This window comes from Hyaena hyaena, unplaced genomic scaffold, assembly GCF_003009895.1.
Source record: "Hyaena hyaena isolate Hyena2069 unplaced genomic scaffold, ASM300989v1 scaffold_423, whole genome shotgun sequence".
NCBI lineage: Eukaryota > Metazoa > Chordata > Mammalia > Carnivora > Hyaenidae > Hyaena > Hyaena hyaena.
The window spans coordinates 1,077,387-1,094,598 of NW_024081058.1; positions in this window are offsets into that span (position 1 = coordinate 1,077,387).

Consider the following 17,212-nt stretch of genomic DNA (forward strand, 5'->3'; position numbering starts at 1 on the left):
GCAAAAGACAAAATATGAAGATGCACTATAGAAGATACTGAAATTTCTCCAAGATGAACCATTAAACAACTATGTGTGAAAGTGTCAAGTGTCCTACTTCCTTTATTAAAAACAAGTGATGGCATTAAGGTATATACTTATTGTGGTGACCACCCTGTGTTGTATGTAAGTGTTGAATCACTAAATTATACACCTGAAATTAATATTACACTGCATGTTAACCAACAGAAAATTTAAATAAAAGCTTGTTTTAATGTTTATTTATTCATTTTTGAGAGAGAGAATGAGAATGAGAGCACAAGTAGAGAAAGGGTAGAGAGAGAGGGAGACACAGAATTTGAAGTAGGCTCCAACCTCCGAACTTTCAGTACTCAACACACAGGACTCAACATACCCGACACAGGACTCAAACCCACAAACCTTGAGATCATGACCTGAGCTGAAGTCAGACGCTTAATCAACTGAGCCACCCAGGAGGCCCTAAATAAAAACTTTTTTTGTTTATTTTTTAATGTTTATTTTTGACAGAGAGAGACTGAGTGTGAGTAGGGGAGGGACAGAGAGATCTGGGAGACAGAATCTGAAGCAGACTCCAGGCTCTGAGCTGTCAGCAAAGAGCCTAAGACAAGACTCATACCCTAAACCGTGAGATCATGACCTGCACTGAAGCCAGATGCTTAACTGACTGAGCCACCCAGGAGCCCCCCAAAATTAAAACTTTAAAAAAGTAAAGATAGGGGTTGATTTCTATGCTTTCAGAAACATTAATACTACAAGAATATGAAAAAATGATTATTAGTGAAAGGGGGCATTTAAATTTATAGATTATTTTGTTATATATGTGAATATATTTCCCATTCAAAGATATTTTAAATGAAAACAGAGGCAACTACCCATGACACAGGTAGTAGGTTTAAGTACACTGAAAATATGGTAAAAAGCCTGTCTATAGTATAGGTCAGCAACAATGTGCCACAGGGAGATATCTCCACTTACCGTGAATACAATAGTAAACATTATTTCCCCTTTTAAATGTCCAAAAACAGCTTCAGAATTCCTTTAATCATATGAATAATAATTTATAATAAAGTTAATATGAAAATATTTGACATTACTGATGTATTTAATAGAGAAGTGCTCTGCAGATTGGGTGTAGCATGTACTAGTTTGCTATCTTGTCTACTGTTCATTGTTTAAATTTTTTATATTTTATTTATTTCTGAGAGAGAGAGATAGACAGCATGAACAGGGGAGGGTCAGAGAGAGAGGGCGATACAGAATCTGAAACAGGCTCCAGGCTCTGAGTTAGCTGTCAGCACAGAGCCCGACAGGGGCCTTGAACCCACGAACTGTGAGATCATGACCTGAGCTGAAGTAGGACACTTAACTGACTGAACCATCCAGGTGCCCCTACTGTTCATTTTTAAAAAAAAAAATGTTTGTTTATTTATTTATTTTGAGAGAAAGAGAGTGTGCACATGTGCACAGATGAGTTGGGGAGGGGCAGAGAGAGAGGGAGAGACAGAGAATCTCAAGCAGGCACCACACTCAGTACAGAGTGCAATGCCGGTCTGGACCTCTAGACCGTGAGATTGTGTCCTGAGCCAAAATCAAGAGTAGGTCACTTAGCCGACTGAATCACCCAGGCACTCTCAATTGTCTAGTATTATCTCTCTCTCTCTCTCTCTCTCTATTTTTTTAATGTTTATTTTTTATTTTGAGAGTGGAGGGAGGGACTGAGACAGGGGGAAGAGAATCCCAAGTAGGCTCTGCTCTATCAGATCACAGCCAGAGGAGGGTTGGGGCTTGAACTCAAGAACTGTAAGATCATGATCAGAGCTGAAATCAAGAGTCAGATTGTTAACTGACCGAGTCACCCAGGCACCCCGTATTATCAGTGTTAGATTTTATGTTACCCTCCTTCGTCTCCAATCTTTAGATCATTAATCAGGGCAGCTACATGCATTCAGCAGTTTGTGTCCTGCCATAGTACATAGCAGGAGGAGAAAACAACCCATGTTTTGTTCTCCCAGATTTGTACCTCGGATTTAGAGTTGTAGAATAAAAGTCAATGCCATTTCCTTCAAATAAAGTTCCTATCAGGAACTAATCAGGATTTACTTTCGTAAGGCTGCTTCTGCATAATTCATTTCAAAACAGATACAAGAATAACTAACAATTAAAAAAATTAATTCTATATTTATTTTAAAATTATTTTTATCGAGGTATAACTTATAAAAAGTATAAAAACCTTGAGGGTACATGAACATAGGCACATTCTGTGTTAATAACATCCAAATCAAGTCACTGAAATGTTTTATCACTCACATGAAAAGATCTTTCATGTCCTTACAGACCAAGCCCTGCTAAGTGAGTAACCATATTATGATTTTTTATCACACCACTTAATTTGCCATCCCTTTTCTTGAGAGAAGCCCAATCTTTGAGGGTTCTATCTGTAATCATTGGAGAGGGGCAGTTAGATATAATCAAAGAGAAAAACGTTTCTGGTTTCTTCATAAACATGTAGAAAAAGGAAAAAGAAAAACAAGCAAAAGTCCTCATCCTTACAAGAAAAAAAAAGGGCATCACATTATTGACCTTTTTTGGTGAAATCTAAGAGAACGTGTTCACAGAAATCTTCCAAATCTGGAAAGACAGACTCTAGCAGGCAGACACAGAAACTGAGAATTTGTGTCCCAGGACAGAACTGTCAGACTGGTAAGGTCATTAAACTAGAAATTATAAGAAATTGCTGGAGGCTATGTATAGGCTGAAGTAAGAGTGGGAAGCTCCTGGGAGATGTAGACATAAGGAGATCGCTACCCTTTTATAGAAGCAAGGCAAGGTACAGTTATGAAAACAGACCCTTATTGGAAATGTACAAAGTCTGAGCAACACAAGTCTGCTGGTTAATATGTTCCTACATATATGCTTACCAAACAACTCAGCTATCTTGCTGTTACTCATCAAGATGATTTTAAAAATTATGTACATGCAAAAACTTAACTGTGAATGCATATAGCAGGTTTATTCTTACTCATCAAAAACTGGAAGCAACCAAGATATCCTTATATAGATGTCCCTGAATGGATAAAAAAAAAAAACAAAAAAACTAGAAATGGGCAAAAATGGAGCAGACTTAATGCTATCAGTAGAATGATTATGTTCACCCCAAATTCTCATATTGAAGGCCTGATCTCCAGTGTGGAGATGTTTGGAGTTGGGGCCCTTAGGAGGGAATTAGGTTTATCTGAGGTTAAGAGAGCAGAGACCTTTTTATGGGATTAGTGCCATTAGAAGAAAAGACTAAAGAGCTTGTGAACATGCTCTTTCTCTGCCATATGAGTATATAATAAGGTCACCTTCTGTCAATCAGGAAAAAGGTTCTCATAGAAAACCCAGCCATGCTAGCATCCTGATCTTGGACTACCAGCCTCCCAAACTGGTTGCCATTTAAAATATGCTGAGTCTGAGAGGAGGAAAAAAATTCCATAAAAACAGCTAAAGTAATATCCCTAAATCTATGCATTATCAGCAACTAATCACAGACATGTCCCTGTTATTAATGGAGTAAAGTAGGACACTGTTTCTGTAGGCAAACAATTTTTTTTATCTTCTAATATGGCTACGACATTTAAATTATCAACATGCTAAAACACAGTTTTTTAAGGAAGAACATTAAATAAAGACAACAAAACAACTAATACTTTACTACAGAATCTATTTGGAGTACTCCTTTAAATCTTTCTGGTGTTTCGAAACCTGTATTTTTCTTGAGTATGGAAATCTTGTAAAAGGCCCCTCTCAGGCTTAGTAAACATACTAAGGTGAATAAATATGACCATTTAAATTACCTAAAAAAAAATGTGTTTTCATCAGGCATAATATAGAAGTTGAAAAATTCAAGAAATAAGCTATATTCAAGAAAAGGGATATATAATAAAATACAGTATCCAAAAATAATACAATTTTTTAAAAATATTCCTTTGCTTATTTTATTTTATATTACTCTAATATAATCAATTCAATTCCTTTAATGGCTCCTCTGGAATTTGTGTTGAATAAAATAATTCCAATCAATTATTTGTTTAATCTTTATGTTTTTCATACTTTATGTGACAGTTACAAAAATAGTAATAGGAAAATATGGCAGAATAGCTATTTTCTGGGGAAAATATTGCAAAAAATTGAAAAACAATTTTAAGCTGAAAACAGAGTTCAATTAAAAAGAATATATAGAAAGAAAGATAATAAATGTTCACAGCCTATACATTTTCAGTATTAATACAGCCTTATGATTCCTATTAACAAGTCAGTGTCACAATTCCCAATGGCATATGCAATCATGTTTCGTACTTTGTGCACATACAACTTTTGGAAAGTTTCAACTAATTTAATTCTGTAGAAATTTCCAAAATATTATGACTAAAATGTTCTGTGTTAAGGTAGTAAAGAATTCATTACAAATGAAATTTTAATGCAGTATCTTGAAGATACATTTATTTCCCTAAAATAAGGAAATGAGTATAATATCTACAGGTAACAATATCTAGAGACAAATCATATCTCAGGAAATTATTATTTCCTATGCATCCTTAACATGTAAATAGATGTATTCCCTTATATACATGCTAATACATGCACACACACAATACAGGTTATAACATGATTTTTTAAAGTGTATTCATGTATTTTACAGAGACAGCATGAATGGGGTAGGAGCAGAGAGAGAGGGTAAGAGAAAATCCTAAGCAGGTTCCACGCTGTGCCAGATGCAGGGCTCAAACTCACGAAACCATGAGATCATGACCTGAGCCAGAGCCAAGAGTAGGACACTTAACCGTCTGAGCCACCCAGGCACCCCATAACAGTAATTCTTTTAAAACATATTTGTTAAGATTCTCTTACTAGCACTAGTGGAGAATTTCTTCCAGTACAGGCAAATACAAAAATGAACAAAATGTGTAAACCGCGCCCCCCTTCCATTTAGTAAGTGGAGACTACACAAAACAAATAAGAGACACAAGTTAATAAGAAAAATAAATCAGAAAATGATTGTAAGGAATGAACTAAGGTCAGTAAGTTTTTAATTTTTTTCCTAAAGCTTTTCTAACAAAGAGGGGATGAATTTCATACCATGGTTTAGATATAAAAAATAATAATAATGATTGATTTTGTTTTGTCTTGTTTGGCTCACTCACCTAAACTATGGACCAATTTAGACATGTCATATTGCAAGGAAACAAAGGAAAACTGGGTATCAGTAGGCACTATCTCTACTTCAAGTGGATAGTATGTAGGGATTTTTTTTTTTTGTAATTTTATAATTTTCTTTAGTAAAATGTATTCATTTTGTCATATGTAATATTTTCTTTTGTTGATTTAATTTTATAGCAAAATATTTTATTTATATATTTTTTATGTTTACTTTTGAGAGAGAGACAGAGCACAAACAGGGGAGGTGCCAAGAGAGAGGGAGACACAGAATCCAAAACAGGTTCCAGGCTCCAAGCAGTCAGCACAGAGCCTGATGCCGGAATTGCCTGAAGAACTGTGAAATCATGACCTAACCTGAAGTCGGATCCTTAACCAACTTGAGCCACTCAGGCAACCCAATTCTAAAATATGTCACAATAACTTTTAATTTCTTCACAGATATAATATTTTCCACTTTCTACTTAATTTTTTTCCACTTTGTTCTTAAATTTTCAAGTGCTCTTTCATTTTTATCACATTTAATAATGGAAACACTCAAACTTATAGACCAGCATATGGCTTTTTTAGTAGTGTTATTTTGTCCCTAAAATAATCATTTTTTAATTACAAAGTAATTTTTGGTTATTAGAGAAACTGATTGAATTAGTGGTCTCAATTCATCAGCCTTCTCTGTATCCTTTGCTACCTGGGCTGCTCTCTTCTTTCTGTTAGAACATTTATAACTTGCCCCTTGTCCTTGCTGTTTCTTTAATCTGTAATTATCCTCTTCTGCTGTATTAGTTTTCTTCCCAGGGTTGCCATAACAAAGTACCACAAACTGGGTGACTTCACACAACAACAATTTTTTGTCTCACAAGCTAGAGTCTAGAAGTCCAAAATCACAGTATCAACAGTTCTAGGCTCTCTCTGAAACTATAGAGGAGCATACTTTGCTCTTTTCTATGATTCTAGTGGTTTCTCAGCAATTGTTGGGGTTCCTTGGTGTGCGGCTGCAGCACTTCAATCTCTGCCTCTATGGTCACATGGCATTCTTGCCCCTGTGTCACAGTCTTCTGTTCTAACGATACTGGCCATATTTGATCAGGGCTTATCCTAATGACCTCAGATTCATTTAATCATGTCTACAAAGATTATTTTCAAATAAGATCACATTCAGAGGGTTAGAACTTCAGCATGAGTTTTTGGGAACAAAATTCAGCCCATAACACACAAATATGGACATGACTTCCTTTTTTGTATCCTTCATTCTCTGAAACTCAAATTTTACTTCATCTGAGTGTTTATTACTAATAAAGTAATAATCCCTTATGAAATAATAATCCTTTACATTTCTATGCCTTCAGCCTTGTCTATTGGGGGGGGAGAATATTTATCCTTAACTGACAAAATATTTATTTCTCATTCTGCTTAAACTATTTTGTGTCTGTCCCCATTAAATAGTGAGTCTCATGAGAGGAGATATATCATCAATTTTATTGATTGTTCTGTCTCCAGCAACCTGAACAGGGCCTGGAAAACAGTAGTGTTCAAGAAATATTTATGAAATTAATGAATGAGTGAACTTGGTTACTGATTTATTCAAATGGTTCATTGTACAAGTGACCCTTGAACATGCAGGGGTTAGGGGCCCTGACTTTTCACACAGTCAAAAATCCAGTATAACTTTTTACTCTCCAAATATTTACTACTAATAGTCTACCATTAACTCGAAGGCTTACCAAAAATATAAAATCGATTAACACATATTTTATATGTTACATGTATTATATAATATATTCTTAAAATAAAGATATTAATAAGAATACATTTATAGTATTGTACTATAAAGAAATCTTCATTAGTAGATATGCACAGTTCAAACATGTTGCTCAAGGGCCAACTGAAGTTTTGTTCTTAATAATAAACTGTAAGACTCAAGGCATCGATGCAGTCATAGTTTAGAAAAATGAAAAAAGGCACTATTTCAGTAATTTACTCTGTTGAGTAATATTTAAACTAATTAGTCCTTTTTGACTAGGACAAAATTTTAGTTACCATTTTTTGCCCCCCCTCTTCAAAGTTCCTTTATAGATGAAATAGTTTAGCATTCCAACTATTTGATATGCTCATGGGATTGCTTTATATAATGCCAAATATATATTTTTTATCCTTTCTTAACTTCAATTTGTTCTTTTGAATTTTATTTGTATTTCTGACAGACTGGCTTCTTCTCTTTGGGCCACTGGGTACAATTCTATTTTAATCATGTTTCATTTTAGCATAATACCCAGATTTGAAGATGAAAAACAATTTTTTTTGAAAAATATAGAGCAGATACACTTGATGTAGAATGCACTGTATTTGCTACAGCTAAATGGCTTTCTTTTTAAAATAAAATTAAAATGTTAGACTACAACATGTAGAAATTTGCTTTTAATGTTAATTAAAAATCAAGCAAGACATCTGCAGTGCATGTAATTTATCAGTTAGGCATAATTATAAATTGTGGACATTAAGTGAAATTATTTCTCAGTGAGAAGGATAATAGGTGAGTAAATATAAGTTACTTACATGTTATAAGTTTAACATGTTATTTACACCTCTTGTAAATATTTAACTTCTTGAAAATGAGTGGCTTTTTGATACCATTTTTTTTCTTTTGCTATATACTTTTTACAGTGTACAGAGTAATACCAGTTCTTTTCAAAAGGAGGCATTAATCAAATTTACTAGAGATGTCCCTTGTTTATCATTAAATTCATGTGCACTCTAAAATATGTTCCTAACTGAAAGTGATTCTGTAATTTATTAGGAAATATATAGTTTTAAATCCTTACTATGTAGAGGATTAACTTCATTATTAGCAATAGTGCTAATAACTCATATTTTGGGGATCATCTTGAAGTCTGTGATGTGCACAGTAAGATTTCATGAAAATTAAGAGGTATAAAAGTTTTCATACACACACACACACACACACACACATACATATTTCAAATCAATCAAGGTATTCTATTTTATTCTATCTCTCATTTTGAAACAATAGTAAATGAAGTCTGCAGAATGGGATTAGTTTCTTTTTGCCAGAATGATGATACCACATGGCAATAGTGCTAATAACTCGTATTTTGGGGATCATCTTGAAGTCTGTGATGCAGTTTTACTGACCTTGGCTGGGTCACTTTACACATAGGGATTTGACCAGCTGTCTGCTGATTTAGGATGGCCTCAGTTGGGATAACTCAAATAAATAATCACTAGCCCACATATCTACACTGCTAGCGGGGCTAAGCTGGTCATGATTTAATGACAATGGCAGAGGTGCAAAAAAAAAAGAGCAAATTCAATTGTACCTGTGCTTTTATAAGCCTTTATTTGTATCACATCTGTTAAAAACCGCTTGGCCAGAGCAAGTCACAAGCTCAAGGCAATGATTAGAGTAGGTGGAGACTTCAAAACCATGAAGCAAGGTGGGGGCGGGAGGCAGTGAAAAAGTAGAGTCATTTTTGCAACTTTCTGTTAAGACATTTGTCCCACATAACTTAATTATGACCACTAGTTGATAGATAGTACCAATAAGATCATAGGTTTCTCGTAAAATTGGATTTCCAAGATGAGATAAGCAAGAGTTGTAGTTGTTTTTTTTTTTTTTTCTTTTGTTCACTCTTGGTGTGGTATTTGTTTTGTTTTGTGATTTGTCTTTCCATCATGAAGGGCACAATTTGTAGATATGTCAAAATGCCATTTATACTAATTGGTATTTTGAAAGTATAATTATTAGGCCAGCTATAAGAACCTGCTATTTAATAAATTAATGGAGACAAATTTATGATAAAATATAACAAGATTATTTGACAAATGTATCACGATATTACAAAGTATCTTGCTTTCTTTGTAATTCTATGTATTTTACACAATTCAAACAGTCTAAGAATGGATCTCCAACCTTTAATTAGTTTGAAAATGGATTCATGGACCAACAAAAGTTAAGAAACTATACACTATATAGAGTTTGAGTGCAGTCTGTTGCTCATTCTATCTTCATTCCCTTCTTGTAAAATTTGGAAAACTACTTTATAATACACTGTGTTATCCAGATACCTTTTATCCTACTAAAATAATTGAATCCTGATGCCATAAATGTTTCTGTCTTTCTCAGATCTCTTAATTTAAAAATTGAATGTAAAATTCTAATATAGTAATTATACCAACTAGGTATCTTAAATGTGTCAGTCACCATTGTTAATTCTTACACTTACTAAACAAGCATTTCTTAAGCACCTCTGCTATAGCTAACCACTAAATTATAAGTTAGAGATCAAATGATAACTAAGATGTAGAAACTGGTATCTAGTATTTAATTATTTAGTAATTGAAAATGACAGAGGAATGCATAAATATTGATTTACATATGCTATCACAATAATGACCTCAGATGTTAGAAGGTATACTCTAATAATGATGCAAAGAGGTAAAGGTGTGGGTCAATAAAAATTGCCATGCTTCTATGACTTTGTACATGTTATGTCTTCTGTCTATGAAAACATTTCTTACTATTTGTTGGAAGGATACTAATTATTAAAACTTAGTTCAGCTGTCATATAGGTGATTTCTTTCCTCTTTGCAATTTCATAAGATATTGTTCATTATTCAATTTATCATATTTATTCACTAATGTTACTATAATGTTACCTAGATTATGAAGAAATTTTTGAGTTCAAGGACTTAACTCTTGTTTGTTTTCTTAATACTAATTCAGTATTTGATTAATTCTTAATAGTATGGAGGAGCCAAAGATTTGGAACCAAACTGCAGAAATTCAAATACTTGCTTTACTGCTTGCTAATTGTGTAAGTTGGATAAGACTTAGTTTCTCCTTCTGCAGCAAAAATATTGTAATATAATCCATGTTATACAGATATTCTAATGGTATATAAATTGTTTAGCATATTACCTATACAGAATAATAGTAATTAGCTATTTTTATCACATACTATAAGAGCAGTGATACTATCTTATGAATGTGTATGGCACATAATCTCTAAATGGTCAAAAAGAGATAAAAAATGAAAATCTTGACTATAAATTATATAATCCCTAGAATTAAGTGAAAAAATTACAATTTAAAATTATAAGTATCTAGAAAATTGATGTTAGAGTTTAATGATATTTCTGAGGCATATGTTATATTATGGAATTGTTGACTAATTTGATACTGACACTAGAATCATTACTTTTCCACCTAAACATACAGATATATGAATTAAGTGACATAATAGCAGCACACAATGTAGATGATTATGTATTATTTGAAGATAATTAATCATTTTCCATGTAATTAGTTAAGTTGCTTTGAGGAATCAAAACAATAATCACATACATCTGCATCTTAGCATTTTATTTTTTCTATTGTTAATTAATATCAGCTACTAGTTACAAATTAAAATACACCATATTCTTTTCCTTCCTTACTATATTTTGTTCAACAGATAGGTTGTATATTTATTTATTTTTTTTTAAATAGCTTGTTGTCAAATTAGTTTCCACATAACACCTAGTGCTCATCCCCACACGTGTCCTCCTCCATGCCCGTCCCTCCCTCCCCCCCACATCCATCAGTCCTCAGTTTTTGTCAGCATTCAAGAGTCTCTCATGGTTTGCCTCTCTCCCTTTCCCCCACCATTTCCCCCCTTCTTCTCCCCCTTGTTAGATAGGGTGTATATTTAAAACGGGGCATGAAGTATTTAAAATTTGTACTATTAATCACATGATACAGCAATGCATCAAGTTCTATATTATTTCAATATTATGAGTCTTAATCTGTGTGCATGTATTTATTAAAATATTAAAATCAGATCATTTCATATCCTTAATATGAATATTTATCTTAGATACAAAAGTTCAAAGTTTATATGAAGATTAAAAACAATGAAGAAGCACCTAGGTTAAGTTAAAGCATTAAACATGCATATGGAAACCATATTGTTATGTGATTTAAAATGTTATGACTTAACATCTTCATTGGTTTTATAAATCAACTAAATTATCTTACTTTAGTATTTTCTGGCATTCAACATATATTCGTTTATGAAGACCTAAATTTGAAGAGAGTTTAAATTTATACATGTTAGTTTAGAAAAATATAACAAAAGAAAAAATATTTTTGAAATTTATTTTAAACAATCTGTATTAAACCCAAGCTAAGTTATTTAGTATCTTAAGATGTGACTAGTGTTCCTTAAGTAGGCAAACTAGAATTGTCAGGAAACCTACATTAGTGAAAACTTAACATTTTCACTAAGACGCTGGACGTAACTCTCTCTGGAAGTGAATTTAAGGTGAGGCTTTATTTAAAATGCAATACTATATATATTTATATTATCTATGAATTATATTAGAAACATCTCTAATCTACACATCTTCAAATTTTTATGGTGGAAAACTTTCAAACAGAAATCACTTATTATTGGGGTGCCTGTCTAGCTCAGTTGGTAAAGCATGTGACCCGTAATCTTAGGATTTAGAGTTAGAACTCTACATTGGGTATAGATATTACTAAAAACAAAATCTTAAACAAAAAAGTAATCCCTTTCTTGTTTGTGAAATTTCCCCATTTGTTTTCAGAGTACTGTCTTAAGAAAATGAGTCACAATCCAGGAAGTAGAAGTTTGTATTTTCCAATATGGCTGCAAAAATATCCACAGTCATGTTTTTCCAGAAATTTCTCTTTCCCTTTTGCAAACTGAAATTTAATTTCTCTCACCTTCGTCTTGGCAGCTATGACTATACCAGAAGTGAGCTATGAGACCTCCCAAGTTTAGTTATGAAAGCAGATATGGCTTTGACCTTTCTTACTGGAAAGCTGCCTTACAGGGCCAAGCTGGCAAACCTCGTTCTGTAAAAGGTCAGATAAGTAAATATTTTAGACTTTGCCAGGCATGTGGTCTCTGCTGCAACTATTCAACTCTGCCTTTGCAGCACTATTGTCTTGCTTCCACAGAAAATACTGAGATGATATGGTTTGGCTGTGTCCCACATAAACTTTATTTATAAAAACAGAAGACCATCCAGATTTGGTTGATGGTTACCAGACGTAGTAAACAAAAATACAGGGTGTCTAGTCCACTTTGAATTTCAGATAAACAATAAATACATTTACTTTAAAATGTAATTTGGCCCCAAATACTGTCCAGGACACATTTATACAAAAATTGAAAAAAAAAAAACTATCCCTGTTTATCTGAAATTCAAACTTAACTGTGTCCTATTTTATCATTTTATCAGGAAATCCTCCTTGTGCTGTAATTTGCTGACATTTGGTGTAAGTAATCTCACTCAGGTTATGCTATAAGAAAATATAAAACAAGGGCACCTGGGTGGCTTGGCTGGTTAAGTGTCTTGCTTCGGTCCAGGTCATGATTTCAAAGCTTGTGAGTCTGAGCCCTTGCCTGCATCAGGCTCTGTGCTGAGAGCTCAGAACCTCCATCAGATCCTCTGTCTCCCTTTTTCTCTGACCTTCCTCTGCTCATGCTCATGGTCAAATTCTCTCTCTTTCAAAAATAAATAAACATTGAAAAAAAATTCAAAACAGAAAAGAGGAGAGAATCCATGGAGAAAAACTAAGACATCACAGAACAAGAGGTACCCAGCCTGCATATAGCCATTTCAGCTCCATACACCATCTGAATACATGAGCATTCCTAAGCCAGAAATCTAGATGAAACCTTGCTCAAATCCTCACATGCAAAATCGTGAGAAATAATAAAATGAGAGTTCTGATTACAAGTTATTAATCAATCACTATGCAGTGTTATCCTTTCTGAACTTAAAAAAGATTTTCACTGTTTTCCATCTGCATTTGGAGTTCCAAAATGCATACTTAAACATGAGAATTTTTGATAATTCCACCCGAAACCACACCCTAAATGGTTTGATCTACCAGAGATATTTTTGTGTCACCTAAATCATCACTTCTTATTTTCTGGCCTGTTGTCAAAAGGAGTAAAAGAATAGCATTATATATAAACCTATGCATTCCACATATTTTGTTTTTCATAAAATTCAAATGCTAGTAAGTCTTCCTTCTGAGAGAAGTTTGGCATTAAATCATCACATATACTGATCTCTGCTCAAATTTTAATATTGAGCTCAGGGGTGTCTATATGGTTCAGTAGGTTGAGCAGACAACTCTTGATTTCAGCTCAGGTCATGATCTTACATTTGTGAGATTGAGCACTGCATTAAGCTCTGTGTTGAGAGTGTGTAGCCACTTAGGATTCATATTCTCTCTCTCTCTCTCTCTTCCTCTCCCTCTCTTTCTTTCTCTCTCTCTCCCTCTCTCGCTCTCCCCTCTCTGCCCCTCCCCTACTCACACATTCTCCTCTTTGTCTAAAAATAAGTAAACATTTAAAAAAATGTTGAGGGGAGGCTGGGTGGCTAAGTCAGTTAAGCATCCAACTTCAGTTCAGGTCATTTCTCGCAATTTGTGGGTCTGAGTCCCACATCAGGCTCTATGCTGACAGCTCGGAACCTGGAACCTGCTTCAGATTCTGTGTCTTCCCCTCTTTCTCTAACCCTTCCCCACTCACACTCTGTCCCACTCTCTCAAAAAGTAGACATTATTTTTTTAAATAATTTAAAAAATAAGATAAATGTTGAGCTGAAAATGACTCTTCCCAATGGGATGAAGGCTTTGATGTCCATTTCAGCTGTTGACCATTAAAATATTCCTCTCATAAATAGAAATTTTCTATTATCAAGAAAGAAGTGTAGTTTTCAACCTGTATTGTGAAAATCTGTCACTTAGAAGCTTATTAAGATTCAGAAATCATTACTCCCAAATGACTCCATGATTTGAAAATGAATCTTGACCAGCAAAGTGTGCAGAATATAAATATCTAATGTTGTCCTTCAAACCACATTTTGGAAAACATGGAAGTGAAGCTAAATCACTGAGTCGTCTTAGTTCATTTAAAATGTTTCCTCTTGGGGTGAATGGGTGGCTCAGTCAGTTAAGCATCCAACTCATGATTTCATTGCAAGTCATGCATGATCTCATAATTCATGGGATCAAACTCCATGTCAGGTTCTACGCTAATAGCGTAGAGCCTGCTTGGGATTCTCTCTCCCTCTCTGCCCCTCCCCTGTTCAGAGTCTGTCTCTCTCTCTCTCTCTCCCTCTCTCTCTCTCTCAAAATAAACATAATTATTTTTTTAAAAAAAGTAAAAAAAAATAAGGGGTACCTGGGTGGTTAAGTTGTCTAGGCAAACAACTTCGGCTCAGGTCATGATCTCGCAGTTTTTGAGTTAGAGCCCTACATCTGGCCCTGTGCTAACAGCTCAGAGCCTGAAGCCTGCTTCGGATTCTGTGTCTCCCTCTCTCTCTAACCCTCTCCTTCTTGCTTTCTGTCTCTCTCTCTCTTGAAAATAAATAAACATTAAAAAATAAATAAAAATAATAAATACAAAAGTAAAAAAATTAAAAAGCTTCTCTCTCTTTTTTTTTTTTAATGTTTATTTATTTTGAGAGAAAGAGCACTAGTGAGAGAGGGCCAGAGAGAGAGGGATAGATAGTCTTAAGCAGGTTCCAAATCCAGTGCAGAGGCTGACTTGGGGCTCAATTCCACAACCCATGCAATCACAACCTGAGATGAAATCAAGAGTCCTAGATGCCTAACCTACTGAGCTACCAGGCACCCCCTCCATTTCGATTCATCTTTCAAGTTCCTAGAACTCTTAATTACTGGCCTGACTTCCTTCCTAGCTAACATATACACATTCAGAAACTTAAACAGAAATGCCATGAAAGCCCTTCATTATTTTTTAAGGATGCAATGTCAGCAGCAAGATCTGCTTCTCTAAAGAAGACTATGATATCTGAAGAGCAGTTTCAGTTTCTTTTATCTTTATATGAAAGTGTTTTATCAGGTGTAACTCATGGAGAAAATCAAAAGTAATTATTTTTGGAACCTGATCTTCATTACTGATAACTCATTTCTAGACTTTATTATGTAACTGCAAAATAAAGTTCCTGAAGGTTGGTAATGTCTGAATGCTGTCTGTGCATATCTATTTCAAATAATACATGTAATTACTTATATTGTAAGTCAAATAATTGATGGTTGGTGTCAATGTGAAAATGTGAACAAATATCATAATATTATTCCAATAATAAAGCAAACTAACAATTCTGACTTCACACAGTTAATGAATATGTGTATATCAGGTAGGAAGGTTATCTTAAACCCATCACCAAACTACCAGGAATGCTTAATACTCTATACATTTTTTTTCACAATGCAGTTTTTAAATTGATATAGTATAATTTTTGAGTTACTTCTTTTCAGAACTAAATTTAAGTGCAGGTCTAGGCAGTATTTGTCAGTCTACATACATTTGTCAAATAAAATTAATCATAAATAAACTTTATATCCCTTTAAATCAAATTAATTTGTATCCATGGACATTTCTCTGCCTAACAGATGTTTATCTATTGTGTGAGTATCCTCATCATCTAGGTCAAAGGTTCATCTAGCCCAAATTTATTAATTTTTGAATATGAAACCAATGTTACATTCTTGAAATAAATACTACATGGTAATATTTTTTTCTTTCATGTATTCAATCTGATAATAATCTACTAGAATTTTTTTTTTTTATTTTTCGTGATCTTTGGAATACTGGTTTAGTTTAAGGCTTATATTCCCATTCAATCATATCTAATTTTGTTACTAGTTGATAGCCTCTTATATTTTTCCCAGGATCCAGCTGCTCTGCAATTCGTATTAGGTGCTGGGCATCAGTGCATCCATGCTTCATATACCTATCTTTTTTTTTAAATTTTTTTTAATGTTTTATTTATTTCTAGGGGAGAGAGAGAGAGAGAGACAGCGTGAGCAGGGGAGGGTCAGAGAGAGAGGGAGTCACAGACTCTGAAACAGGCTCCAGGCTCTGAGCTGGCAGTCAGCACAGAGCCCGATGCGGGGCTCAAACCCATGAACCGTGAGATCATGACCTAAGCGAAAATCGGACGCTTAACCGACCAAGCCACCCAGGCGCCCCTTCATATACCTATCTTTAAAAGGCATTTTGTATCTTTCTCATGGACAGCTACTAAGTTCAGGATCTGAAGGAATCCTTTACTTCTGGTTACTTCTTATAGTTATAACTTCTGGTACTGATTTAAAAAAGGCTGTATCAGCTCCCTCTTTTAATATAGTCAAAAATCACTGAGATTCTTTTCTAGCTCTTGGAACAATTTTCCCAGATCTTATACATCTGCCTGACCTACAAACCGGAAACTGTAACTTTGTTTTCTTCATTTTCTTCTACTTATGTTTTTTTTTTCTAAAATATAAGAGGCATACACTGCTAGAAACTAATCATCTGCTGCATTAGGTAGATGGTGATTGGCCCAGTGCTGCTTATAGTTAATACTATAATTAACACCACCTTATAATTATTGATATCCAAGAAATTTCTTCCATCTTTCTCTTCATTAAAATGTTAAGCATTTTTCAAAGAGCCTATATTTCTCCACTTTTTCTCAAGTATCCCTGCACATCCAGCAGCAGAAGTAATTATTATTCAAAGTCACATTTCTGCCAAGTTAGGGATCAGTTTCTCAGGATCCTCCTCTTAAGAGTATTCCATCCCATTACCAATTAAATGATTCTGAGAAAGAGCAAGGCTGAATTTGAGATCTACGAGAAGGAAGCAAATAACTTAGTTGGCAAAACTTCCATTTTACTCTTTTCAATAATGGATTCATCTATGTCTGCTTTGCCTAATGTCCAGCCTCAGTTGGTAAGATTAGTAACATTTGTTTGTGGATAACTTCCCAAACAAATGGAATCACCTAGCGATCAGCCTGTGTTGGTCCACAGCCAGCTCAAATCCAGAGATACAAAGGGAGTAGAGGCTCCTTATCAATTTGGTTGGACTGGCTTATATGCTAAGTAAAACAGTACTGAAGGCTTTGTGTTAACTTTACATTTGATTAGTCTCCAGTTGAA